The sequence below is a fragment of the Eschrichtius robustus genome, chromosome 1 (assembly GCF_028021215.1).
Source record: "Eschrichtius robustus isolate mEscRob2 chromosome 1, mEscRob2.pri, whole genome shotgun sequence".
Taxonomy (NCBI): domain Eukaryota; kingdom Metazoa; phylum Chordata; class Mammalia; order Artiodactyla; family Eschrichtiidae; genus Eschrichtius; species Eschrichtius robustus.
This window is the reverse complement of record NC_090824.1, coordinates 148,179,543-148,207,472: the sequence shown is the minus strand read 5'-3', so window position 1 is coordinate 148,207,472 and position 27,930 is coordinate 148,179,543. Positions and strand designations below refer to the sequence as shown.

General features: G+C 41.9%; 1 protein-coding gene and 1 pseudogene across 1 annotated transcript in view; both read right to left on the bottom strand.

Annotated features, from left to right (window-relative positions):
* GABRG3 (gamma-aminobutyric acid type A receptor subunit gamma3) overlaps positions 1-27,930 on the bottom strand; it is a 522,462-nt gene that overhangs the window by 393,299 nt on the left and 101,233 nt on the right. The gene's annotated exons all lie outside the window — the stretch shown is intronic.
* LOC137760394 (glutaredoxin-related protein 5, mitochondrial pseudogene) lies at positions 16,711-17,177 on the bottom strand (annotated as a pseudogene).

The following is a 27,930-nucleotide window of genomic DNA, read 5'->3' as shown; positions in this document are numbered from 1 at the left end:
TCTCCATTCTATTTCTGACATTTTGGATAACCTTTACTATCATTACTCTGAATTCTTTTTCAGGTAGTTTGCCTATTTCCTCTTCATTTATTTAGTCTCATGGGTTTTTACCTTGCTCCTTCATCTGCAACATATTTCTCTGTCTTCTCATTTTGTCTAACTTACTGTGTTTGAGGTCTTCTTTCCACAGGCTGCAGGGTTGTAGTTCCTCTTGCTTCTGGTGTCTGCCCCCAGTGGGTGAGGCTGGTCCAGTGGCTTGTGTAGGCTTGCTGGTGGGAGGGACTGGTGTCTGCATTCTGGTGGGTGGAGCTGGATTCTTTTACCTCTGATGGGCAATGGCTGATGTGTTTTGAGGTGTCTGTGTGCTTAGTACGACTTTAGGCAGCCTGTCTACTGATGGGTGGGTTTGTATTCCTGTCTTTCCTGTTGTATGGCGTGGGGTGTTCAGCACTGGAGCCTGCTGGCAGTTGGATGGATCCAGGTCTTGGAGTTGAGATGGAGACCTCCAAGAGAGCTCTCACCTAATAATATTCCCTGGGGCCAGGAATTCTCTGGCGTTCTAGCATCCTGGACTTGGCACTGCCATCCCAGAGGCTCAGGCCCAACCTGCGGCCTGGGAACCAAGACCCCGCAAGCCACATGGCTCGGCAAAAAGGAAAAAGAAAGAAAACAGAAAAAATTGGTAGAGAAGAAAACAAATGAAAACAAACAAACAAAACCCCAGGCAAATGGTAAAAGCAAAACCAAACAAAAACAAACACACAGACACATACAAAATAAGAAACAAAAACAGAAGAACAAAAATCAAGAGAACCAGATAAACCCAAAATGAAATCAAACCATTAAAAACCAAACTAACAGAAACAAAAATAAAAACAAAAGTAGATTGCAAACTGAAAGAAAAGGCAAAGAAAACAAAACACACAAAAATGATAAAATAACATAAAAACAAAATAGAACAAAGGAAAGAAAAAAACAAGGAAAAAACACAGAACATAAAAGTAACACAGAAATATAAAATATTTTAAAAACTAAATAAAAATAAAAACAAATATTAATAAAAAACAACAGAACATAACATAAAAAATAGTAAAAATTATATTTCCCTGGGGACTCAGCTGTCAGTGTCTTTGCCCCCTCCATGAGTCACAGCCAACCTCCATCTCTCCAGGAAGCCCTCCAAAACCTCTAGGTAGGTCTCTGGTCCTTCTTTGACACTGTGGGGGCAGCTCAGACTCTGACCTGGCCCAACTCCCACATGTACTAGTCCCCAAAGTCCACAGCTGCTAGAGCTAGAGTGGTTTCAGTTGTGGGAACACTTATCCATTCAGATATTGCATAGATGAAGGGTTTACCAAGCCAGTCTCAGGGATTTAATCTGTGGTTTGTGCAGCTGCATGGCAATATTTCTGTTCTTCTTCCTTAGTCGCCATGCCCCTGGGGCTCAGCTGTGGTTTTAGCTCCACTTCTGTGTGGGCCACCCACAGGAGTGTGTTCCCACAGCTGCCGTAGAGCACTCAGGTCTGCCCCAGTGAGGACAGGGCATGGAGATGGCATGACAGCCTGGGTCACAGGGGCCCCAGCGGTGACAGGTGCACAGTGAAAGTCACGGGTGCATGAGATCCGGCCCTAGTGGGAACCGGCACGAGGTCAGCCCTGGTGGGGGCTTTTCCTAGTGCCTGGCAGGGCAGGGGGCCATTGCGTGGGGGGAGAGAGGCTGCAGTGGCGGCTCCACCCCCTGCACATCACTCAACAGTGGTGCCTTTCTTCTATGGCAGTCTGGATTTCCTCCACAAGCATTCCTGTTTGCGGATTTCCTCCCTCCCATCCCCTCAGGCTGTCTCCTCGCAGGCAATGGCAGTCCTCTCCCCCGGTTTGCTCTCCAATCCCAACGTTCCAGCTCTTAGCCCTGTGTGCACCGGCAGACACACGTCACAGTCTGGGGCATGCAGGACTGTGGCATGGACCATCTGTGTAGGTCTCACTCTGGCCTGTCTGCCACAGACTGGCTGTTTCACCCTCCTCTGACAGCCTAAGATGCTCCCCTTCTGTCCCAACTGATTTCCCCATTGGTGAGGGCGCTTCCCCAGATGCCGGAAACTCTTCTCTGCTTCAGCTCCCCCTAAGAGGCACAGATCCCATCCCACTTCCTCTCCTCTTTTTTTCCCTTCTTTCTTTTGTCCTACCCAGTTATGTGGGGATCTTTCTTGTCCTTACTGGTGTCCAAGGTCTTCTGCTAGTGTTCAGCCAGTGTTCTGTGAGAATTCTTCCGTCTGTAGATGTATTCTTGATTCATTTGTGGAGAGAGATCAACTCCATGTCTCCTACTCCTCCACCATCTTGGTTTCCCCAGGACTGAAAAATAGACTTTACTCAAATGCCTCAAGCTGCAAAAATTTCAAATAACCTGCTAGTGTTTGTGTGGACACTTTTTCAGGATATCCCGCCTGGACAGAAAATCTCTGAAATGGTTAAAGCCCTCCTTAGGGAAATTATCCCCTGATTTGGATTAAGGCATTAAAACAACATTCATCCTGGAGACCACAATCAACAGGAAAAAACAAGAAAATGAATCATATATTAAAAAGGAATGGTGTTAAAAAGTCAAGAGACATTAAACTTGGGATAAGGCCTTGCCAGTTGTCCTGCTATGGATCCGTGGCTCCCAGAAGCAGGCTTAAACTAAGCCCCTTTAAAATATTGTATGGTAGGCCATTCCAGATGTCTACCCAGGTAGGAGAATCTATAAATGTTAAAAGACCTAGCAATTGCCAATTATATTAAAACTTTGGGCACTATACTATTCATGAGTTTGCCTCCAATAGGTCTGCCTATCCAACTGAAACAGATGGTAATTCCATTGTAGCTGGAGAAGGGGCAGCCAATTTGTTTAATTTTGTCCAAATAAATAGCACAGGAATTTAGTATATGTATTGGGAACTCGAACCAAAACCCCAAATGCAATTACGAATTAGACAACAACAAATTGCTAAGAGGTTTCACTGGGTTCAAATAGTTGTGGATAAAAAGGACTAACTAAAGATTCTAAGGAATATTTGTCACCTTAGTTCAGCAGAATGGTCTTCATTCTTTTACCACAAGGTTGTGGAATGGATGTTGACAGTGGGGAATTGTAATAGGGAAGAACCTTTTGTATCCTGTTACAAGTTAATCACTAAACGGATGTTGCCTATAAGCTTAAATTACACATAATGGTCCATCTCTGGGAACCCTGCCTCCCAGGTAATGACCATTAAGCTAAAATACCTTTGTTTAGCTCACAAGGAACATCCTGACCAGGCTCACCTGTGAATGACTACAGGGAGGAAGAAATTCACACCTCCCCTCTGGAGGCTGATGGGAACCAGGAAGTTTTTGACTTTACTTCCTCCTCTTTTAGTATAAAAAAAGCCTGACTTCTTACTCAGGCAAGATGGTTCTTTGGGGCATGAACCCACCATCTTCTTGGTTAGCTGGCTTTCCAAATAAAGTTGTTATTCTTTGCCCCAACAACTTGTCTCTCGATTATTGGCCTGTCGTGTGGTGAACAGTACAAGCTTGGACTCAGTAACAATATGGCAGTCAGACCCCAAGTGCTGTCCATCTCAGAAGATTCAGAAAGCCTGGTAGAGTGAGAGATCAGGGGCTCTGATTAGATCAAAGCCTTCACTACAGCTCTGGGCAATGTTTTTCAGGTTCCATTTTGAAAGGGTTACAATTCATCCTGTTCAGTGTCCCACCCTTTTGCAATTCCACTGTGTATTTATCATACACTCCCTATCCTATCTGTGACCAGGAAAGAGCTCCTGCTAATGCATCACATGAGGAAATGAGGCACTGTGCCAGTTATCAATGTACTGCCTCTCAGCTATGAATTTCTCCTTCATTGCCTGATGCATGAAAATAGATCTAGGTCCTATAAATATGATTCCTTGGCCAATTGGCAGTAAGTTTTGTCAGCAGGGGGTGCTGGAGAGACACTGTGAAGGCTTTGCTGCTGGGTTCTGGAGTGCTCTCTGAGCGGGCTGCTGCAGTGTGGCCATGTCTCCAGGGCCCAGCTGCTTCAGTGCACTCGGCCCTTCCAGCTCCAGGCTCTAGTGGAAAGGCTGTCCCCCACCCTGTGCCCACCCCCAACCATGCCCGGCTCCTGCAGCACCTGGCTCCTCAGTGCACAGAACTCAGTGGTACCCAGTGGCCAGCAGCTGCACAGCACCCTCCCTGGTTTTGTAGTAGAATGACTCCTTGGGTAAACGGATTTCCCCAGCAACTTGGAAGGTGGATTTCTGGCAAGTTCCACTGGTGCAGGACCACAGTTGACTCCTCTGTTGTCCAGCAAGCCATGGCCACAGCCCCTTTGACAATGTCTGCATCTCAGACCAGGGCCCCTTCCTTGGGTAGCTATCTCCTTCTGTATGCTATGCCTGTATTTTTCAGTGTTCTCTTTACTTCTTACTATCCCATCCCCCTTTACTTCAATCCTCTGTTATAGTTATAGCAATTCTTTATACTATACTTTCCCAGTTCAAACCACTCTGTAGCTTCTCTCTCCTGAGCTGATACTGACAGACACAGGCATCAAGCTGTCAGAGCTCTGTGCCTGCAAACTATATACACTGACTCAACTGAGAACAGAAGAGAGTTTAGTGTGGGATGTCCAGCAGTTCACAGAATGAAGGGGAGGTGCAGAGGCCAGGCTTGGAAAGGAGAGCAACCTTGGCAGTCGAGGGTTCTAGGTGCCAAAGCCAACGGGAAGGACCTGACTGGGTCAGCCTCCCTGAAAGTCGAGCCTGGAAGGTGCTGTGGGCCGGTCACATACTGAGGGAGTGCCCAGGAGCAGGACAGGCAGGGAAGCAGGTCAGGGCAGCAGGGAAAGTCAAGCGGGGTCTTAGCTGGAGGCAAGCTGGCCCCATGGGGGCACTCTGGAGCACAGACACAACTACAGAATTACTCCACTGTGGCAAAGGTGCCAGCCTCTTGTGCCAGCTGTCTGTCATTTGCTGTCCCCGCTCCAGGCACAGTGGCTCCATTCAGCCAAGGGATGTTCTCTGGAAAGTTGCTCAGCTGGCAACACAACAGCAGCCTCCTCCATAAGACATCGTAAGAGAAGGAAAGAAACAGGAACCTCAAGTGGACACAGGGAATTAACCTCTGAGTGGGGACAAACTTTACCACAACTGCCACAGCAGCCTTGAAACACAAGAGTGAGACGGCAGGAAAATGCAAACAGCGGAAGCACTTCCAAGCCTTCTTTGTTGTTTTCATCTAAATGAATCCTCCCAATTCCTTCCATCTGATTCCAAAACATGTCTTATGTCACTAAGCTGCAGACCCTCTTGCTTGGGAGGACTGGAGCAGAGCACATTATAAAATGCTCCCTTGACTGGGAAAGAAGAGCAGAAGAGGGGAAGGCAGTGGGGGTTGTAAGATGTTTTGATGTGTTTGGGGAATTTAAAAACCTAGCAATATTCATGCACATGTCAATGCTTTCATTTTGCTTGGAAGCTGCTAGTAGTCAAATTAGCTCCCTGCATCCCCCAAAGTCATACTCACATTGAAGAGGTCTGTGTGTTTCTTCATTGCTTGTTTTTGATTTTGCTTCATTTACCCTTGACATGCTACTTCCCAACATTTCAGCACACAGCATAAGTTTAGCTATGCAATATTTTAAATAAATGTTATCAATTCCTTCACTCCTAGAACTTGAAGTGTAAAATTAACAGGATAAAGTCAGAAGAGGGATTATTTTCGAAGCATGCACATGAAAATGGTGCTATTTTCCAAGACAAGGGGGAGTGGGAATCCAGAAAAAGTGATCCAGGAGCAACCTCCTGAGTCCTGAGCAGGCCCTCCCTCTCCCCACCCCAGCAGCTGCTCCTCCATCCGCGATAACTACCATACCTGCTCTGAGGTTAAAGGGTCTTTCCTTTTTTTTCCAATAAGGATTTGTTTCACTGTGTTTTCTACATAGATAGAAATAAGGCTTTTTTGATGAAAAAAAAAAAGTCTTTACAAAAACAATCTATAATTAAATCAGTAACAAAATTTAACTTTAAATGAGTCAAGTATTCTACATTTGAAATTCAATTTCACAGACATTCAAGATTAGTGAATTTTGGTAAGAAAAAAAGACTACCAGAAAGGAAAAAGACACCTTTTCAACTGATGATAAGTTATAAACTTTTTAAAAAATTGCTTTGGGAAAACACACAGTATAGTTATTTAAGAAAAGTCATTTAAGGAAGACTTAAGTGCTTCAGGTTGAGTGAGCTTTAGACTGAAAACTATTTTAAAATTTTCCAAGAAACTGAAGCTTTTCCATGCAAGTGTGGGCAACACTAGTCTTTCCTGAAAGTCCTTCAAGTGGCCTGGAGTCTACTTCTAAATGTGTCCCTTCTGGTGGCACCTCTTCTTTTTTTTTCACGAGGAATATTTGAATCATAGCACAAAACACATATCAGCATTTCATTAAAAGCAGTACCAATTATTCCAAAAGGTTAGTGAGATGCTTTTTCTTGACTAAAGTTTGAGCCCATGGGTCTTCCAGACCACTCAGCAGCAAGGTTTATTAAGCACTACTGTATCTCCAAAAACCAGAGACACAGAATAAAAGGGCACCATGATTTCAGGAATATTTAGAAAAGAATGGAATAAATAAAACAGATTACATCTTTTATGTTCAAAAGATATATGGTTAGTATTAAGCAAGATTTCTGTGAATATATGTATATCACAGTAAGAACTGCTAGGTCTATCAGGGGTTAGGAAAAAAAGGGAAATCTAAAATATCATAAGTAAATGACCAAAGGATTTTTCTAGAAACCTAATCTTTAGTTCTTGCAAACAGCCAGTACCACTTTAGTTCATTTATTTCAGCTATTATTGAGCAATATCATAGAAGTATGATCACGCAAAATTGGTAATTTTCTGGGAATGTATGTAGCAGGGAAATGCCACCTTTCCACAGAGAATGCTTTCCCCTTTAAAAGTATAAATCCAAGTTGACATATCTAACTTGACCAGGATTTTACCTGTATGAAAGGAGAAGTCCACACGATGCTATAGCTGTCTAGTTAAATTCCCCACAGAGGATTCCAGTGGAGATAAAACTCCAAGTACACTGAGGTTCTTTTTCTACTGTTTCTCAAAAAAAGCACATAAACTGCTGAGATCTATCAGGCTGTATTTTGGCCCCAGTGATTGCCTGATCATAGCTCAGCAGACTAAGCTAAGTTCTGTTTTGTCCTCTTCTCTTTTCTCAATACTTCCCTAGAAAAGAAAAGATCTTCTACCACACCTCAAAGCAACAAAAAACACCAAAAGATAATTTGACTCTCCAAATCCATGGGATGTCACAAATGGAAGGAACAGAGACCCACATGTTCTACAGAGTATATTTTGGGGGATCTACAGGAAGGAGGGAAGTTGGCCCCCACGTTCTTACCACTAATAAACATCACTGACCTACCAGAGGAAAACTCACATATTCCTGAAACTCTGCCTCCAATATCTTCCTATTGTAATGAAACAACTTGATATCATTTCAAGTTTTCAGAAGTACAGATATATATCTAGGAGCATGTTTTCTATGAATTCAATTCCCACCATATTAACATCCTGTCATTGCTATGACATAAACATTGACAACAACTAAATATGAAACTTTTTTTAAGTTCCCATTTTTCCAGGGTTCCAACTTTGCCTTTGCCTTGCAACAGTTTAGCCAGGCTTAGGCACGTGAGAAATTAAAATACAGTATAGACCTCACCCCTTGAGCTTGTCCTTCATTAGGGAGAAAAGTGATGCGCCATCTGCTGTTTACATTATGCAGTGCAAAATGCAACTCCTCATGAGACTGAACTGTAATGTATCGATTTCTTTTATATGTAAGTCATCAGCGAGTATTAGAGTTGAAAGGGATCTCAGATATAATTCAGCTGAATCCACTTATTTTACAAATAAGACAGTAATTTGTTAATTTCTTTTTTTTTAGTGTTTATTGTTTCTTTAAAAAGTCCTTTTTGAGTTCAATAAACATTAATTAAGCATTAACTACTAAATATTAACTAAACATATCTGGTCCTCAGGGGGCCTACCAACGAGTATAAACTATCTAAACTATTTATCCAAATCTAGTCAAGAATATGTATTCCTACTTTCAAGCTAAAGACTGAACTATTTCTGGTGTTTTAAAAGCAGCCAGGCTCAGGCTTCCCTGGTGGTGCAGTGGTTGAGAATCCGCCTGCCAATACAGGGGACATGGGTTCGAGCCCTGCTCTGGGAAGAACCCATGTGCCACGGAGCAACTAAGCCCGTGCACCACAACTACTGAGCCCACGAGCCACAACTACTGAAGCCTGCATGCCTAGAGCCCATGCTCTGCAACAAGAGAAGCTACCACAATGAGAAGTCCGCACACTGCAACAAAGAGTAGCCCCCGCTCACCACAACTAGAGAAAAGCCCGCGCACAGCAACAAAGACCCAGCGCAGACAAAAATAATTAAATAACTATTTAAAAAAATAAATTAAAAAAATAAAAGCAGCCAGGCTCAATGACAGACACCCCCATGAACACAAGCCCACAAACGTCCAGAGAAGGCAGTTGGGTGGTGGGGTGGGAAACCCCAGTACGTGGTGAGGGTCTGGGGTGGCTGAGCATGCACACATGGAAGCACAGTGACAGACTTCAGTGTTTAAAAGCAGCCATGGGTGATAGATTAGACTTGTTCTGTAAGACACCAGAAGGCAAATACAGGGTTAGAGGACAGAAGTAAAGGGGGCAGATTGTAGCTGCATGAGATGAATTTTTCCGTAATTAGAATTGTTCAAAAATGGAAGTGCCTCCCAGTGAAAATGCTAAAGCAGGGGGTAGGTAGATCTTCTCAGACATTTTGTGCCCTGGGAGGAGAAGTGATTCCCCAGCCCCCACCAGGTCCCAGTTACCTTTTTAAAGTGGGCTTGCTTCTGGAAAGCAATTTACTTGAGGTTATCAACTAAGCCGGGGTCAGAGTTGGAGTTTTAGTTTGCAGGAGAAATAGTTCTCTTTTCCTTTTTCCTTTTTTAAATTTTTTGGTGGGAGTGCAAGGTGGGAAGATAGAAGATAGGAGGCTGGCTCCATAAATCAATCCTAGCATTTTCTTTGAAACTGGTACTGATGATAAATCTTTAGCTGCATCTGACTGGCACATACAGATATCAATAAGCACATGATTTAAACTTGGGAGAGATGTGATTATTCTAGAGAGTTGTTATACAGCTGAAAGTTTTTATGCAGCTGAACAGTGTTTTCTAGTTACATGGTAAAATCTGATGTTTAATTTTAACAACAACAAAAAGAGTAGTTACCTCAATCGAATACTGTTTTATCATAGACTTATTAAAAACGCTACTCAGACAGCCGGAGTTCAGAATGCACCCAGCCCAGTATAAGGTATGAGACCAAACTGTGTGGCTTAACCACACGGGGGCCTCCTTGAAGGACCCACGAAGCTGGGGAGTTTACTGCACCAGAAATATAAGAACATATGTTTGGTGAAAGCTCCCATCATCATTAAAAGTACACAATAACATCTCCATAATGTGGCCTTTCATTTCCTGCCAGCATGGACACACTTGTCTGTAAGTTATTAACCTTTAATGGAAAACAAAATATTAAACCCAGGAGAGCAATAGCAAGTTGCCTCATTCCTAATATATTCCTACTTTGTATTATGACCTTCCCATCTATTAAACTCAAAATGCTTTATTTATGGCTTCATTCATTTGAACTGTATTGAGGCACTGCCACCTAAAGTAAACTACAGAATATTTACCAGCATTTAGTGGCTTCCTTAGAAATGCGAAGTCCTACTAGGACTACACAGATGAAACAATGGAACTAGAGTCAGAACTTCTAGAAGACAGAAGAACTGAAGAGAGAAATACAAAAACCAGACCTAAGGTCTCAGTCCTTTTACAGAGAGGAGGGAGCTTGGGGGCTATCAGTTCAATATAGTTTCAAGTGCACAAAGTAATCAATGAGCTTGGCAGAGTGGAGTTGGCAAAGGAAGACAGTGACTCGGTCCTCAAGACCCCACAGCCTGGCACGTGTGATTCTATTCAGCATGGCTCTGTGCTCCCATCATCTGATGCTCCTCTGGGGCAGGAACTCACCAGCAATGGCCTCTGTACCATGCTCACTCCACCTAACACTTAACACAGTAATTCCACAGAGTTCAGTGAACTGCATTGCTCGTTGACACACTTTTATCCTGACATTCTAGAAATCTCAGGGACCTTCTGAAGCTGAGTTGAGTCCTGTGGGCAAGGACTATTTGACAACAGGTGGCAATGACACAGTCTGTTAGTTCTAAGAGCCTGGGAGCTGCCAGCTGTTTGCTGGAGAGCTGTTTCTCAGAGCAGCATGCCATGACCTTGTAGGACCAGCCAAGTGGGGCTTCAGCCCTGCCCAGAGGTCCAGTCAGCCAATGGGGAAGCACAATGACAGGCCATGAGATGCTCCAAGTAGGTAACCACCCTGTCTCTTCCGGAACGAAGAAGGTTTATGTTTGAACAAGGTTCTCCTCTCATGAAAGTTCATGACCACAAGTAGTTCAATACTGGAAATTTTAAAAACCACTAGGATTTTAGATTCTCCTTAATGTCCTGTAAATTAAAGTACATATTTTAAAATCATATAGTTTCCACTGTTCTTCATCTCTTGGTTTATAACCACAATGCATTGCCCATATTCTAAGCATTTAATTTTATAACATTGATAAAAGGTTGTAATTAATGACAGTATCTGTTCATACATATTTTAGGGAAAAAACTAGAAGGGGGAACATGGTTCATTCTTCAGTAACTTTTGGCCACACAGAGGTTCTAGGACCAAGTTCTGCTGCTACGAAATACAGATACTGAAGCAAAGAACAAACGTTTTCACCTGGTGATTGGTAGATACTTATGTTCTCTGTGGTGCCACCTAGTGGTTCAATCATCTAAACTGCAACTTTTTTTCCCACAGTTTACAGACTTTTTATTGAAAACTTTACATTGAATAGCCCCAAAGAGAGAGAAAAAAAAAGACTGACCTAAACAGGAAATCTGTTTCATTTATATCTGGTATTCCTGTGTAGATACAAACATTGAACTGCTTTTTCCATATTTTGTTTTTACCACCATCACTTTACATACCACCAATGACAACAAGTAACCTATCTGCAACAAAACTGCAGATTTTTCACACAGTGTTCTTACCATTGGCTTGAATTCAAAATTTTGAACTATCTCCACAGAAGCTGAGAAGTATAATACTTTACGATTTTATTAAATGTTTGTAAGCATCCTACAGGCTTGCTTGCTAATCCTTGTCTTTGGCAAGTCCCTTTTGACTAGAGATTTTTAGCACTAGCAAAGGGAATGAAGGCAGCAAAGATACTAATACATGCGTTTGGTCTTCCTTTTATGGTTTCTTGTTTTATCTTTTCTTGATGGACAAAAGTGTTTTAGAAGTGAGAAATTTATATTGAAGGGTAATTTTTTTTTAAACAAATGATGCTGGTTCAATTGATTTAAATAAATTTTTTTTCTAAAATTTTGGTTATGTTGGGCATCATTTTGATATTACTTTTCTCAACATTAGGGTATCTGAAGTAACAGAGGCCTGAAGCTATAAGTTTTTCTGTATAAAAACTAGACTAGAAATAAACTGCATCTTTTTAAAAATTTTTTTTATTAATTTTTATTGGAATATAGTTGCTTTACAGTGTTGTGTTAGTTTCTGCTGTACGGCAAAGTGAATGAGCTATTCGTACACATATATCCCATATATCCCCTCTTTTTTGGATTTCTTTCCCATTTAGGTCACCACAGAGCATTGAGTTCCCTGTGCTATACAGTAGGTTCTCATTAGTTATCTATTTTATACATAGTAGTGTATGTATAGTAGTGTCAATCCCAATCTCCCAATTCATCCCACCCTCACTTCTCCCCTTGGTATCCATATGTTTGTTCTATAAACAGACTATCTGAAGGCATTATCATCAGGCTGGTGAAAGCTATACACATGGTTGCAAATCCTTTTGCTTTGCATAATTTACCTTCATACCATCTCAATACAGTCTCGGAACACATGTCTCCTCTCTGGGACATTTAAGTTAGAAATGAAAAAGAATATTTGCCAAACTTCAGGTTTCTTGACAGGGTGAGAGAAGAATGCAGTTGGTATCCAAATAACTGATTGATGGTCAATAGAAATGAAAAGGGCTCAGTCCTTCCAGGTGAGTCCATCCTGTGCACTGTCACTACACAGTGGCGACAATGCCATCATGAGCATAGACAGTAAAAGAAACACTACTGGGAGTCTGGGTTTAGAAATTTTTACAAAACAGTAATAAAGACTCGATTTGGAAATATATCCTTGACTCCATATTTATTGAACCATATTTTCAAACTGGAATAAAGGTTACAGTTAACTATCCCAGTTATCAGTAGAAACGTAGAAATTACAGGTCAACATACTGTTCTTGTAACTTGGATTTAGCCTATAAACTAAACCAATAGAAGTAGAGACTACTTGTTATTTGCCCACCAAAATCCATTCTCCCAATTTTCAGTAAGAACAGGGTTGCACGTGGGAAGAGAGTGCCAGACAAGAACCCATTTCACAGACCCCCCTGCAGCTGGCTGTAGCCCCAGAACTTAGTTCTCCCCAAGGGACTTGTGAACAGAGTAGGGAGTACCCTCCAGGCTTTGCAGTCACATGCTGGAAAAGATGGAGCACTCATTGTCAGCCTGCTTCCCTGAATGCCCGAGGGGCCAGAGCAGCCTACCAGCCTGAAAAGTTCCTCGGAATTCCTAATAAGAAATTTCTATACTCTTCAAATCATTGAATTACTTGGATTTTCTTGTTACAGCAGCTTAGTGTTCCCTAACCAACAAATGGAGGCCTAAAATTATTTTAATAGTGGCTATTGGATCCAAAATTCATTTGTGTGTAGACTTTACAAATGGTTTTACTGGTGACAGTGGTTGCATTTAGCCTAAGAGCTTTCCAAAAAAAAAAAACATTAAATGGTAAATATGTGATGGGATGGAGGTGGAAGCAAATATTATGGTGGTAATCATTTTGCAATTTATAAATGTATCAAGTCAACCCATTGTAAACCTTAAACTTACACAGTTATGCGTCAATTATATCTCAATAAAGCTGGAAAAAGAAAAAAGAAAATACATACTCTAGCAATACAAAAGCAGTTAAAAATCAATTTTATTTTAGACAAAGTGGCACAGTTTCAGACTTAGTGCTAATCACTTATCAATTTTGATCAAGTCAAAGAACATACTGGAATCTAGTGGACTAAATTAGTCTTCAGGACTACAAGGATGAATTCAGACAGCACATCTCTACAGTTACTCTGATTATTTATGAGATGGTAGCTCTTAGTTTCCATTATGGCCATTTGTTTTTTTGAAGTACTTTGACAAATAGCAACAGATCAAAACAATGACCAGAACTGGATGTGTAGCCAGAAAGTTTGGGATACATAAATTAATTTCCCAAATTCAAAGATACTGTGACTTTTGGGTGAGCATAACATAGCTCACTTACTGTTCAGTACGTTTCTCAGAATTTAGTCAAATTGAGAAATCAAATGATTCAGACTTGCCGAGTTCTTCACCCCACAGGGTGCATCTAAAACTTAAAATGAAAAGCATACACAAAAATCGTTACCCTTATCCACAACTACTCAGTAAGACTCTGCCACTTATTAATTACACCAAACTCTGCTGAGAGAGCTGGGTATAAACTCTTGTCACCATCTGCTCCATTCTCAGATGCATGGTAAACCTGAACCTGCTGTCTTATTATGAGTCACCATGGGAATTCAGTAAGATAGGACTTTAAATTCAAAGGCTGTCTTTGCAGATAGAGCAGATTAGCACACTCTTCAGTAAAAGTCCATGGCTTCTCCAAGCAACTGTTTGTAAAATTCTGCAATGGAAATATCCCAAAGATTCACTGTGACATGAGTAAATAAACAGCTTCCCAGTTGAGCCCACATACTCTCATGTCATGCAACAAGCCTGGCTGCACAGGGCAGGGCAAAAGCCCTCCTGGTACTGCAACGGAAGCTGGATGTAATGATTTTCTGTCTGTATGTACATGGACACTGTCTGAATGTACGCAGTCACTTCTTTTTTATTTCTTTGTCCCTGGGACTTCTTTTAGGCAAGTAAATTTGGTCTTTCTGTTTTTAGACTAAATGGAAAATGTTCTGAACTATGTTGTCTTACACCTACCAATCAGGATGGTAACTTTCCAAAGAATAAGTACATAGGACAATCCCTTTAAAACAACACCACACTTCACATATGGAACTAATGAAGGGCATGCAGAGGGAGCCCTAAGGATAACCTGGTGACCAAGACTCACTTTCTCCATCACCAGGGCCCTCTGCTGCCCAATCTTTCCAGGCAGCACAGAGGCATCCTTTAGGACTGTGCAGCCCTATAGATGTGTAAGGCACAGAAAACGGAGCAAAACTCAAATGACTCCAAGACACAACCTCTGGAATCCTTTGGTTTTAATAAATCTCAGACACTCTAGTTGTTTATCATTTGCCATTCTCTCTTAAAAACCAAAAGCATAAATGACCATAGACGTTGAAGACTTCTTGTTAATTGGATTCAAAAAACATTCTCTACTGGAACTACAAAAGCAAAAATGGTTTAATCCCATAAAAACTGTGTGTGATGACTTGTCCTGACCCAGCTTGTGCAAAGAACCCAATTGGAAAATGTCTTTTTTTGAAGTTCTCGGTTACTTCGGGACACGGAAAGGTGAAGCATTTCTTGCAGATCAGCTCACATCCATGTGCTCCCAGGTAAGAAGGAGAAAGTGCCCTTGGGGTTTTCAGAAGCTGAAAATCTGGAGGCCAAAAAACTGGAATCAAGTACTGAATGTTTCAAAGCAGGGCCAGGGTTATGGTCTTCGGGCCACATGCTGGAGGGTCTTGTTTTTCCATCTGGACAACGGATACAGAACTGTCTACTCTAGACTCTGTCTTTGTATCCTCAACCCTCTAAAATAAGAAAGAGTACAGAGTCTGGAAAAAAGGGAGAAATGGACCACGTTTTAATGACGTGCTTCTCTGATGAAGGTTCCAGCACTTGTATACACCTGAACTGGGTGATCTGTTGCTTTTTCCTGATCAAAGTCTGGGGTCTTAGGAAGAGTCAGTGCAGGAATACAGAGGAATGTGCTAGAATCATCCTTGAAAGTTCACTGTACAACTGAGTTTCATTTATTGCAGAACAAATATGACAAATATAATTTTAAAAACCTCATTTGCCATCTGGCACAGGTACTGGTTTTCTGTTTGCAGTGGATGCTGCTGTGGTGGGAGCTCAGGGGTTTCCATCCAGCCATGCGAGATGGGCTAGCAGATGTGACGTGACAGGCTTCCAGGCAGGGCTTCTCAAAAAAGCTCTCCACAAACCCCAGTTTTATTCTCTCACCAACACTGGATGATACCTCTCACCTCTTCCCACAGCCCTTCCCAGCACTGTGAGAATGTCTCTGCCAATTCCCAGGGTGAATCTTTGGTGTTAAATTTGATTTCAGGACCTAAAACAATGCCTGATCCAAAGAAGATACTCGTGTATATTTATTAAATGAGTGACTTTCTTTGATTACTGATTTAATCATTGTTTTGTGTCTTTATTTTCTCTTCGTGATTCTTCTCTTGTGCTTTTTTAAAAATATTTTTTCTAGTACTTCTGGGGTAATGGTGGATTTTTTTCTTATTCATTTTTGAGAACACTTTTATCTTTGCTCTCAAACCTTTAGTAATCTCTATCATGTTCTAACTTTTTCATTGTCTCCTTTCAGTCTCCTAAATATATAATCATATCATTAGCAAACAACTTTAGAACTAATAACCCCAAGTTATGCCTCCTCTAAGTTCATGGTACTCAGTATTGGTTGATCTTAACAATCAAAAAACTGTTACACAGGGCTATCTTGTTTTATTGCACTTTGCTTTCTTGTGCTTTGCCCATTGAAGGTTTGTGGCAACCCGGCATTGAGCAAGTCTATCGGTGTCATTTTTCCAACAGAATTTGCTTCCTTTGCATCTCTGTGTCACATTTTGGTAATTCTCGCAATATTTCAATATTTGTTACAGTGATTAGTGATCTTTGATGTTACCACTACAACTCACTGAAAGCTCAATGATGATGAGCATTTTTTAGCAATAAAGTATTTCTTTTTTTTTTTTTTTTCCCTTGGGTTGGCAGTTTATTTTAAAAAACACCCCGGTTATCTTATTTTCTTCCTTGTCCATCATTTTTCTTAACAGAACAAGTTACAAAAAATTGGGGAGGGGGGTATATTATCTTTGCAGACTGACATATTTGCAGAGGACTCATGAATAATAATGAGGATTCAAAAGCTCCTAGGTTTACTCCTGAATCAAGCAAAGAGCAAAGGACAACATAAGAAGGAATTGTGTTTACAGCAATCTCGTCGTACAACATTGATTATGACGGTGCAGTGGTTACAATTATGTTCACGATAGGATATTCCTTGCTCAAACACCAGACATGCTAAAATCACCAGGCTGCTTACAAACTGGAGGAATCAGTGCAAACTGAAGAGCAAAAACTAGAATCGGGAAGGCTTTTCTGGCAGTGAGATTCTGACACCAGCAGCTTCCTTGTGTGGCCACCCTCACTTTGAGTCTTGATCTTTCTTTTCATCTAAGAGGGTGGAGCGGATCCCCAGCTTTTTCAGTTCTTCCACCAGGTCCCCATTCTGGTGCATCTGCAGAAGAATGTCACAGCCCCCCACGAACTCGCTGTTGAGGTACACTTGCGGGATGGTGGGCCAGTTGGAATAGGCTTTAATGCCTTGCCGGAGCTGGGGGTCGTCCAGCACGTTGTAGACCGCGTAGTCGCGGATGCTGTGCAGCGGCAGGATCTGCACCACGGTGTTGCTGAAGCCACACTGGGGCTGCTCCGGCGTCCCCTTTAGGAAGACCACCACCCTGTCCTTCTTCACCAGCATGTCCAGGTGCTCCGACGAGCCGCTGCCGCCCGAGCTCGCCGCCCGCACACCCGGGCCCCGCAGGCCGCCGCGCGCGCTGTGCCCCCAGCAGAGCAGAGCCGCTGCCGTCCGGCCCAGGGACCCGCTCATCCCCGCACGCTGGCCGGAGCTCTCGATGGCCAGGGCCCTGGGCTAGCCAGCCGAAGCCTTCCCCCAATAAACTATTTCTTAACTAAGGTATGTATATTGTTTTTTCAGACACAATGCTATTGCACACATCATAGACTACAGTATAATATAAACGTAACTTTCCACACACTGGGAAACAAAAGAATATTCATGTGACTCACTTTATTGTGATATCTGTTTTATCACGGTGGTCTGGAATTGAACACACAATATCTTCTTGGTGTGCCTGTAAAAGCAGAAAGCTGGGGTGCCTCTAGAGCAGGTGTTGGTGAACTTTCTTCTATGAAGAGCTAGGGAGAAAATATTTCAGGCTTTATGGAACAGAGTTTCACACATTCTTCTTTTGTTTCTTGGGATTTGCTGTTGCTGTCATTGTTGCTGGTTTCTTACAATACTTTAAAAGTGTACAGATTTTTCTTAGTTAACCAGCAATTTTTAAGAAAGAAAAGCAGGTCTTGGTCCCATCTGGCCCATGGGCTGTAAATTACTGAACCTTGACCAGTTTCATGCCCAGATTTGATGCTCTTGCTTTAAGGCCCACACTCATTCCAGAAGGTGTCCGTCTCAAGGTCCCCTGCAGAACGGGGACAGCAGTTGATCTCAGTGATTACAAGCATTTCCTTCTTGGTCTCAAAGCTGTGATGTTTACACAGCTGCACCTCCTCCTTCAATGTGAAACCACCTTATACCCTGTCAAGGAGTCTCCGGAGGGAGAGATCAAGATGGCAGAGTAGGAGGACATGGATCTCACCTCCCCCAAAAACACCTTAAAAATGGATCTACACGTGGAGCAGTTCTCACTGAAAACTAACAGGAGACGGGCAGAAAGACTCCATTGCGACCAAGACTGTAAGAAAGACCCACACGGAATCAAGTAGGAAGGGAGGAGAAGTGATCAGGTCAGAACCTGTGCCTCTGGGAAGGGCTCAGAGGAAAGGGGGATTACATGGGCGGAGATCCTCCCTGAGGAGTGAGGGGTTTGAACCACATATTGGGCCCCAGCCTGGGGGCCCAACACCTGGAAGATGAGTCCCCTAGCTGGTTTGAAAACCAGTAAAACTAACAGGAGGGCTGAGAAAACCTAGACTCCACTCATGAGGCATGCGCAGATGCTTGCTTGCTCCCAAAACAAGACAGAGGAAGCAGACTGAAACTGTCTGGGACTTTGTCTAGCTTCCCGTGACTGCTCCAGTGCACCCTGGCCCAGGCTGAGCACCCGCTGAGCACTTCTGGCTCCAATGCAGCTCCACACTAGGGTGGAGGCTGCTCCTGCCAAGGAAGGTGCACAGTTGGAGGGACGGAGTGGGATCAGACCCAGCACTGCATTTGAAAGGGGCGAGAGTGGCTATTACTGGCATTTGCAGAGACTTAGCTCTGACTGGTGCCAGGACCACCCAGTGTGCATGCTGGCCCATACCTGGTGCACACTCCAGACCCTCTTGCTCCAGTGCTACTCCACTCTGGGGTGTAGGTGCCATTGCTGGGAGAGGGCAGAGCACACACTTACAGGGAATGGAATCAGCTCAGACCCAACACTCAGGGCTTCTGCTCCAGCAACTTGGGAGCAGAAGTTGCTGACCCACCCCACATAGGGCAGTGACAGCCACTGAACAAAGGAGAAGCTCAGCTCACATCTGGCACTGGCTCTGGCTGCTTCATCTCCAGCCCCACCTCCCACCATGGTGATAGCTGCTAGCACACACTCAGATCCGGCTCTCCCATCAAAGCTACTCAACACAAACTGCATAGGCACATTCCCACACAAGGACACCCCTTCAAGACTGGAATAGGTGACCATTTCACCTAATTTCATAAAGACAGAGAAAGTTAAACAAAATGAGAAGACAGAGGAAATTGTTACAAATGAAAGAACAAGGGGGAAAGAAACCTGAAAGAAAGAAAAAAATAAACAACTACTGAAACAGAGATAATTTACCAGATGAAGAGTTCACAGCGTTAGTAATAAGAATGCTAACTGAACTTGAGAAAAGAATAGATGAACACGTGAGAAGTTTAACAAGGAACTAAAAAATATAAAAAGAACCAGTCAGAACTGAAGAATACAGTAAATGAAATGAATGACACACTGGAAGGAATTAACAGCAGTCAAACAGAAGAACACATAAGTGCTCTGGAAGATAGAATAATGGAGATCACCCAATCAGAATAGCAAAAAAAAAAAAAAAAAAAACAAATTAAAAAAAATGAGAACAGTTTAAGGGACGTCTTGGACAACACCAAGCACACTAACATTTGCATTATAGGGGTTCCAGAAGGAGAAGACAAAGAGAAAACAGTTGAAAATGCATTTGATAAAATTATGGCTGTAAAATTCCTAAACCTGAAGAAAGAAACAGATAGCCAAAACAGGATGCACAGAGGGTCCCAAACGAGATGAACCAAATGAGACCCACACCAAGACATATCATAATTAAAATGGCAAAAGTTAAAGAAATAGAGAGAACTCTAAAAGCAAAAAGAGAAAAACAAAGAGTCACATACAAAGGAAGGGAATCCCCCATAAGTCTATCAGCTGATTTTTCTGCAGAAACTTTGCAGGCCAGAAGAAAGTGGCATGATTTATGTAAAGTGGTGAAAGGGAAATACCTACAACTGAGAATACTCTACAGCAAGACTGTCATTTAGAATTGGAGGAGAGATAAAGAACTTCTCAGATAAGCCAAAAACTAAGAGTTCATCAACACTAAATGGACACTGGGGCTTCCCTGGTGGCACAGTGGTTAAGAATCTGTCTGCCAATGCAGGGGACATGGGTTCCAGCCCTGGTCTTGGAATTAATAGATAACTACAGGACATTCCATCCAAAAACAGCAGAATAACATTCTATTCAAGTGCACATGGAATGTCCTCCATGTAGATCACATGCTAGGCCACAGAACAAGTCTCAACAAATTTAAGAGGATAAAAATTATATCACGCTTTTTTTCTGAACACAATGGTATGAACTAGAAGTCAATCACAAACAAAAATGGAAAAAAAATACAAACACATGGAAACTAAACAACACACTACTAAAAACACACACAAAAAACAAGAAAAACCAATGGGTCAATGAAGAAATCAAAGATGAAATCAGAAAATACCTCAAGACAAATGAAAATAAAAACACAACTTTCTAAATCCTTGGGATGCAGCAAAAGCAGTTCTAAGAGGGAAGTTAATATTGATACATGACTACTTTTAAGAAACAAGAAAAAATCAAATAAACAACCTAACCTACCACTTAAACAAAATATAAAAAGAAGAACAAAGCCCAAAGTCAGCAGGAGAAAGAAAAAATAAAAATCGGAGAGAAAAATAAAATACACACCAAAAAAAAAAAAAAATAGAAAAGATCAATGAAGCCCAGAGCTAGCTTTTTGAAAAGATAAACAAAATCTATAAGCCTGTAACCAGGCTCACCAAGGAGAAAAGTGAGAGGACCCAAATATAGAAAATAAGAAATGAAAAAGGAGAAATAACAACTGATACCACAGAAATACAAAAAATCATAAGAGAATACTATGAACAGTTATATGCCAACAAACTGGACAACCTAGTAGAAATGGATAAATTTCTAGAAACATACAATCTTCCAAGGCTGGATTAGGAAGAAATAGACAATCTGAACAGACCAATCACCAGTACTGAAATTGAATTAGTAATCCAAAAAATTCCAGTAAATAAAAGTCCATGAACAGACAACTTCACAAGGTTTTCTACCAAACACATAAATGAGAGCTAATATCTATCCTTCTCAAACTATTCCAAAAAACTGAAGAGAAGGGAACATTCCCAAATTCATTTTACAACCACCATTACCCTGATATCAAAACCAGACAAAGACACTGTAAAAAAGAAAACTACAGGCAAATAACTCTGATGGATATAGATTCAAAAATCATCACCAAAATATAAGCAAACTGAATCCGACAATATATAAAAAAGATCATACATCATGATCAAGTGTGATTTATACAAGGGATGCAAATCAATCAATGTGATATACGATACTAACAAAAGGAAGGATGATCATCTCAATAGATGCAGAAAAAGCATTTGACAAAACTGAACAACGATTATGATAAAAAACTCTCATCGAAGTTGGTAAGAAGGAACAAATCCCTACATGATAAAGGCCATTTCTGAAAACTGACAGCTAACATACTCAGTGCTGAAAAGCTGAAAGCTTTCCCTCTAAAATCATGAAAAAGACAGAGCTCCCCACTCTGGACACATCTATTTAACACAGTATAGGAAGTCCTACTTAGAGCAATCTGACAAGAAAAAGAATGAAAAGTCATCCATATTGGAAAGGAAGAAGTAAAACTGTCACTATTGGCAAATGATGTAATATTATATAGAGAGAAACATAAAGTCTCCACCAAAAAAAGTATTAGAACTGATAAATGAATTCAGTAAAGTTTTAGGATACAAGATTAATAAACAGAAATCTGCAGCATTTCTATACACTAACAATGAACTATCAAAAAGAGGTAAGTAACACAATCCCATTTAAAATCACACCTAAAAGAATAACGTATTTAGGAATAAACTTAACCAAGGAGGTGAAAGACCTATACTCTGAAAACTATAAGACACTGATGAAGGAAACTGAAGATGATACAAAGGAACAGAAAGATATCCTGTGTTCATGGATTGGAAGAATTAATATTGTTAAAATATTTGTACTGTCCAAAGCAATCTATAGACTTAATGTAATCCCTATCAAAATACCCATGACATTTTTCACAGAACTAGAATAAACAATCCTAAAATTTATTTGGAACCACATGACCCTGAGTAGCCAAAGCAATGTTGAGAAAAAAGAACAGAGCTGGAGGTATCACACTCTCAGACTTCAGACTGTACTACAAAGCTACAGAAATGAAAACAGCATGTTACTGGCACAAAAAGAGACACAGAGATCAATGGGCTCTCCCCAGAAATAAATCCAGGCACTTAAGATCAATTAATCTACAACAAAAGAGACAAGAATATATAATGGAGAAAAGACAGTCTCTTCAATAAGTGGCACTGGGAAGACTGGACAGCTAGATGTAAAAGAATGAAATTAAATACCTCACAACATTTACAAAAATAAACTCAAAATGGATTAAAGACCTACATGTTTAAGAACAGAAACCATAAAACTCCAAGAAGAAAACATAGGCAGAACACTCTTTGACATAAATCTTAGCAATAGTTTTTGGATCTCTCTCCTAAGGCAAAGGAAATAAAAGCACAAATAAACAAATGGGACCTAATTAAACTTAAAAGTTTTGCACAGCAAAGGAAACCATTAACAAAATGGAAAGACAACCTATGGAATGGGAGAAAATACTTGTAAATGATGTGACATATAAGGAGTTAATATCCAAAACATATAAATAGCTCATACAATTCAGTATCAAAAAAAATTGAACCCAATCAAAAAATGGGCAGAAGACCTGAGTAGACCGTTTTTTCAAAGAGGACATGCAGATGGCTAACAGGCACATGAAAAGATGCTCATCATGGATAATCATCAAAACCACAATGAGAGGGGGTCTGGGCAAGATGGCAGAAGAGTAAGACGTGGAGATCACCTTCCTTCCCACAGATACATTAGAAATACATCTACACGTGGAACTGCTCCTACAGAACACCCACTGAAAGCTGGCAGAAGACGTCAGACCTCCCAAAAGGCAAGAAACTCCCCACGTAGTTGGGTAGGGCAAAAGAAAAAAGAAATAACAGAGACAAAAGAATAGGGATGGGACCTGCACCAGTGGGAGGGAGCTGTGAAGGAGGAAAGGTTTCCACACACTAGGAAGCCCCTTCATGGGCTGAGGCTGTGGGGGGTAGAGAGGGGAAGCTTCGGAGCCACGGAGGAGAGCGCAGCAACAGGGGTGCGGAGGGCAAAGCGGAGGGATTTCCGCACAGAGGATCGGTGCCGACCAGCACTCACCAGCCCGAGAGGCTTATCTGCTCAGCCGCCGGGGCGGGCGGGGGCTGGGAGCTGAGGCTCGGGGCTTCAGTCGGATTGCAGGGAGAGGACTGGGGTTGGCTGCGTGAACACAGCCTGAAGGGGTTAGCGCACCACAGCTAGCCAGGAGGGAGTCTGGGAAAAAGTCTGCAGCTGCCAAAGAGGCAAGAGACTTTTTCTTGCCTCTTTGTTTCGCTGTGCGGAAGGAGAGGGGATTCAGAGCGCCGCCTAAACAAGCTCCAGAGACGGGTGCAAGCCACGGCTATCAGCACGGACCCCAGAGATGTGCATGAGATGCTAAAGCTGCTGCTGCCACCACCAAGAAGTCTGGGTGCGAGCACAGGTCACTATCCACACTGCCCCTCCCGGGAGCCTGTGCAGCCTGCCACTGCCAGGCTCCTGTGATCCAGGGACAACTTTCCTGGGAGAACGAACGGTGCGCCTCAGGCTGCTGCAACGTCACGTCGGCCTCTGCCGCCGCAGGCTTGCCCCGCATCCGTACCCTTCCCTCCCCCAGGCCTGAGTGAGCCAGAGCCCCCGAATCAGCTGCTCCTTTAACCCCGTCCTGTGTGAGCGAAGAACAGACGCCCTCAGGTGACCTACACGCAGAGGCGGGTACAAATCCAAAGCTGAGCCCTGGGAGCTGTGCGAACAAAGAAGAGAGAGGGAAATTTCTCCCAGCAGCCTCAGAAGGAGCGGATTAAAGCTCCACAAACAACTTGATGTACCTGCATCTGTTGAATACCTGAATAGACAACGAATCATCCCAAATTCAGGAGGTGGACTTTGGGAGCAGGATATATTAATTTTTCCCCTTTTCCTTTTTTTGTGAGTGTATATGTGTATGCTTCTGGGTGAGATTTTGTCTGTATAGCTTTGCTTTCACCATTTGTCCTAGGGTTCGGTCCATCCGTTTTTGTATTTTTTTTTTTTTTACTTAAAACCTTTTTTTCTTAATAAATTTTTTCTTAATAATTTTGTCCTCATTTTTTATTTTAAAAAATTAAAAAATTTTTCTTAAAAATTTTTTTCTTATTTTTTATTTTAGAAAAATTAAAAAAATTTTTTCTTAATATTTTTTTCTTAATAATTTTTTCTTACTTTTTATTATAAAAAATTAATAAATTTATTTTAAAAAATTAAAAAAAAATTTCTTAATAATTTTTTTCTTATTTTTTATTATAATAGCTTTATTTTATTTTATTTTATTTTATTTTATCCTCTTTCTATTTTTTCTCCCTTTTATTCTGAGCCATGTGGATGAAAGGCTCTTGGTGCTCCAGCCAGGTATCAGGGCTGTGCCTCTGAGGTGGGAGAGCCAACTTCAGGACACTGGTCCACAAGAGACCTCCCAGCTCCACAATACCAAATACTCCCAATACTCCCAGCTTGTAATACCAAATGGCAAAAATCTCTCAGAGATCTCCATCTCAACATCAAGACCCAGCTTCACTCAACGACCAGCACGCTACAGTGCTGGTCACCCTATGCCAAACAACTAGCAAGACAGGAACACAGCCCCATCCATTAGCAGAGAGGCTGCCTTAAATCATAATAAGGCCACAGACACCCCAAAACACACCACCAGACGGGGACATGCCCACCAGAAAGACAAGATCCAGCCTCATCCACCAGAACACAGGCACTAGTCCCCTCCACCAGGAAGCCTACACAACCCACTGAACCAACCTTAGCCACTGGGGACAGATACCAAAAACAACGGGAACTACGAACCTGCAGCCTGTGAAAAGGAGACCCCAAACTCAGTAAGATAAGCAAAATGAGAAGACAGAAAAACACACAGCAGAGGAAGGAGCAGGGTCAAAACACACCAGACCTAACAATGAAGAGGAAATAGGCGGTCTACCTGAAAAAGAATTCAGAATAATGATAGTAAAGATGATCCAAAATCTTGGAAATAGAATAGACAAAATGCAAGAAACATTTAACAAGGACGTAGAAGAACTAAAGAGGAACCAAGCAATGATGAAAAACACAATTAATGAAATTAAAAATACTCTAGAAGGGATCAATAGCAGAATAACTGAGGCAGAAGAACGGCTAAGTGACCTGGAAGATAAAATAGTGGAAATAACTACTGCAGAGCAGAATAAAGAAAAAAGAATGAAAAGAACTGAGGACAGTCTCAGAGACCTCTGGGACAACATTAAACGCACCAACATTCGGATTATAGGGGTCCCAGAAGAAGAGGAGAAAAAGAAAGGGACTGAGAAAATATTTGAAGAGATTATAGTTGAAAACTTCCCTAATATGGGAAAGGAAATAGTTAATCAAGTCCTGGAAGCACAGAGAGTCCCATACAGGATAAATCCAAGGAGAAACACGCCGAGACACATATTAATCAAACTATCTAAAATTAAATATAAAGAAAACATATTAAAAGCAGCAAGGGAAAAACAACAGATAACACACAAGGGAATCCCCATAAGGTCAACAGCTGATCTTTCAGCAGAAACTCTGCAAGCCAGAAGGGAGTGGCAGGATATACTTAAAGTGATGAAGGAGAAAAACCTACAACCAAGATTACTCTACCCAGCAATAATCTCATTCAGATTTGATGGAGAAATTAAAAGCTTTACAGACAAGCAAAAGCTGAGAGAGTTCAGCACCACCAAACCAGCTTTACAGCAAATGCTAAAGGAACTTCTCTAGGCAAGAAACACAAGAGAAGGAAAACACCTACAATAACAAACTCAAAACATTTAAGAAAATGGGAATAGGAACATACATATCAATAATTACCTTAAATGTAAATGGATTAAATGCTCCCACCAAAAGACAGACTGCCTGAATGGATACAAAAACCAGACCCATATATATGCTGTCTACAAGAGACCCACTTCAGACCTAGGGACACATACAGACTGAAAGTGAGGGGATGGAAAAAGATATTCCATGCAAATGGAAATCAAAAGAAAGCTGGAGTAGCAATTCTCATATCAGACAAAATAGACTTTAAAATAAAGACTATTACAAGAGACAAAGAGGACACTATATAATGATCAAGGGATCGATCCAAGAAGAAGGTATAACAATTGTAAATATTTATGCACCCAACATAGGAGCACCTCAATACATAAGGCAAATACTAACAGCCATAAAAGGGGAAATCCACAGCAACACAATCATAGTAGGGGACTTTAACACCCCACTTTCACCAATGGACAGATCATCCAAAATGAAAATAAATAAAGAAACACAAGCTTTAAATGATACATTAAACGAGATGGACTTAATTGATATTTATAGGACTTTCCACCCCAAAACAACAGAATAAACATTTTTCTCAAGTGCTCATGGAACATTCTCCAGGATAGATCATATCTTGGGTCACAAATCAAGCCTTGGAAAATTTAAGAAAATTGAAAGCGTATCAAGTATCTTTTCCGACCACAACGCTATGAGACTAGATATCAATTACAGGAAAAGATCTGTAAAAAATACAAACACGTGGAGATTACACAATACACTACTTAATAAAGAAGTGATCACTGAAGAAATCAAAGGGGAAATCAAAAAATACCTAGAAACAAATGAAAATGGGGACACGACGACCCGAAAGCTATGGGATGCAGCAAAAGCAGTTCTAAGAGGGAAGTTTATAGCAATACAAGCCTACATCAAGAAACAGGGAACATCTCGAATAAACAACCTAACGTTGCACCTAAAACAATTAGAGAAAGAAGAACAAAAAAACCCCAAAGCTAGCAGAAGGAAAGAAATCATAAAGATCAGATCAGAAATAAATGAAAAAGTCATTAACCAAGATGGTGGAGTAGAAGGACGTGCGCCCACTCCCTCTTCCGAGAACACCAGAATCACAACTGGCTGCTGGACAATCATCGACAGGAAGACACTAGAATTCACCAAAGAGGATACCCCACGTCCAAGGACAGAGGAGAAGCCACAGTGAGACGGTAGGAGGGGCGCAATCAGAGTAAAATCAAATCCCATAACTGCTGGGTGGGTGACTCACAGAGTGGCGAACACTTATACCACAGAAGTCCACCCACTGGAGTGAAGGTTCTGAGCCTCACATCCGGCTTTCCAACCTGGGGGTCCGGCAACAGGAGGAGGAATTCCTAGAGAATCAGGCTTTGAAGCCTAGTAGGAATTGATTGCAGGACTTTGACAGGACTGGGGGAAACAGAGACCCCACTCTTGGAGGGCACACACAAAGTAGTGTGTGCATCAGGACCCAGGGGAAGGAGCAGTGACCCTGGGGGAGACTGAACCAGACCTACCTGCTGGTGTTGTGGGGTCTCCTGCAGAGGCGGGGGGTGGCTCTGTTTCACCGTGGGGACAAGGACACTGGCAGTGGAGGTTCTGGGAAGTGCTCCTTGGTGTGAGCCCTCCCAGAGTCTGCCATTAGCCCCACCAAAGAGCCCAGGTAGGCTCCAGTGTTGGGTTGCCTCAGGCAAAACAATCAACAGGGAGGGATCCCAGCCCCACCCATCAACAGTGAAGTGGATTAAAGTTTTACAGAGCTCTGACCGCCACAGCAACGGTCAGCTCTACCCACCACCAGAGCCTCCCATCAAGCCCCTTAGATAGCCTCAACCACCAGAGGGCAGACAGCAGAAGCAAGAAAAACTACAATCCTGCATCCTGGGGAACAAAAACCACATTTACAGAAAGACAGACAAGATGAAAAGGCAGAGGGCTATATACCAGACGAAGGAACAAGAAAAAACCCCAGAAAAACAACTAAATGAAGTGGAGATA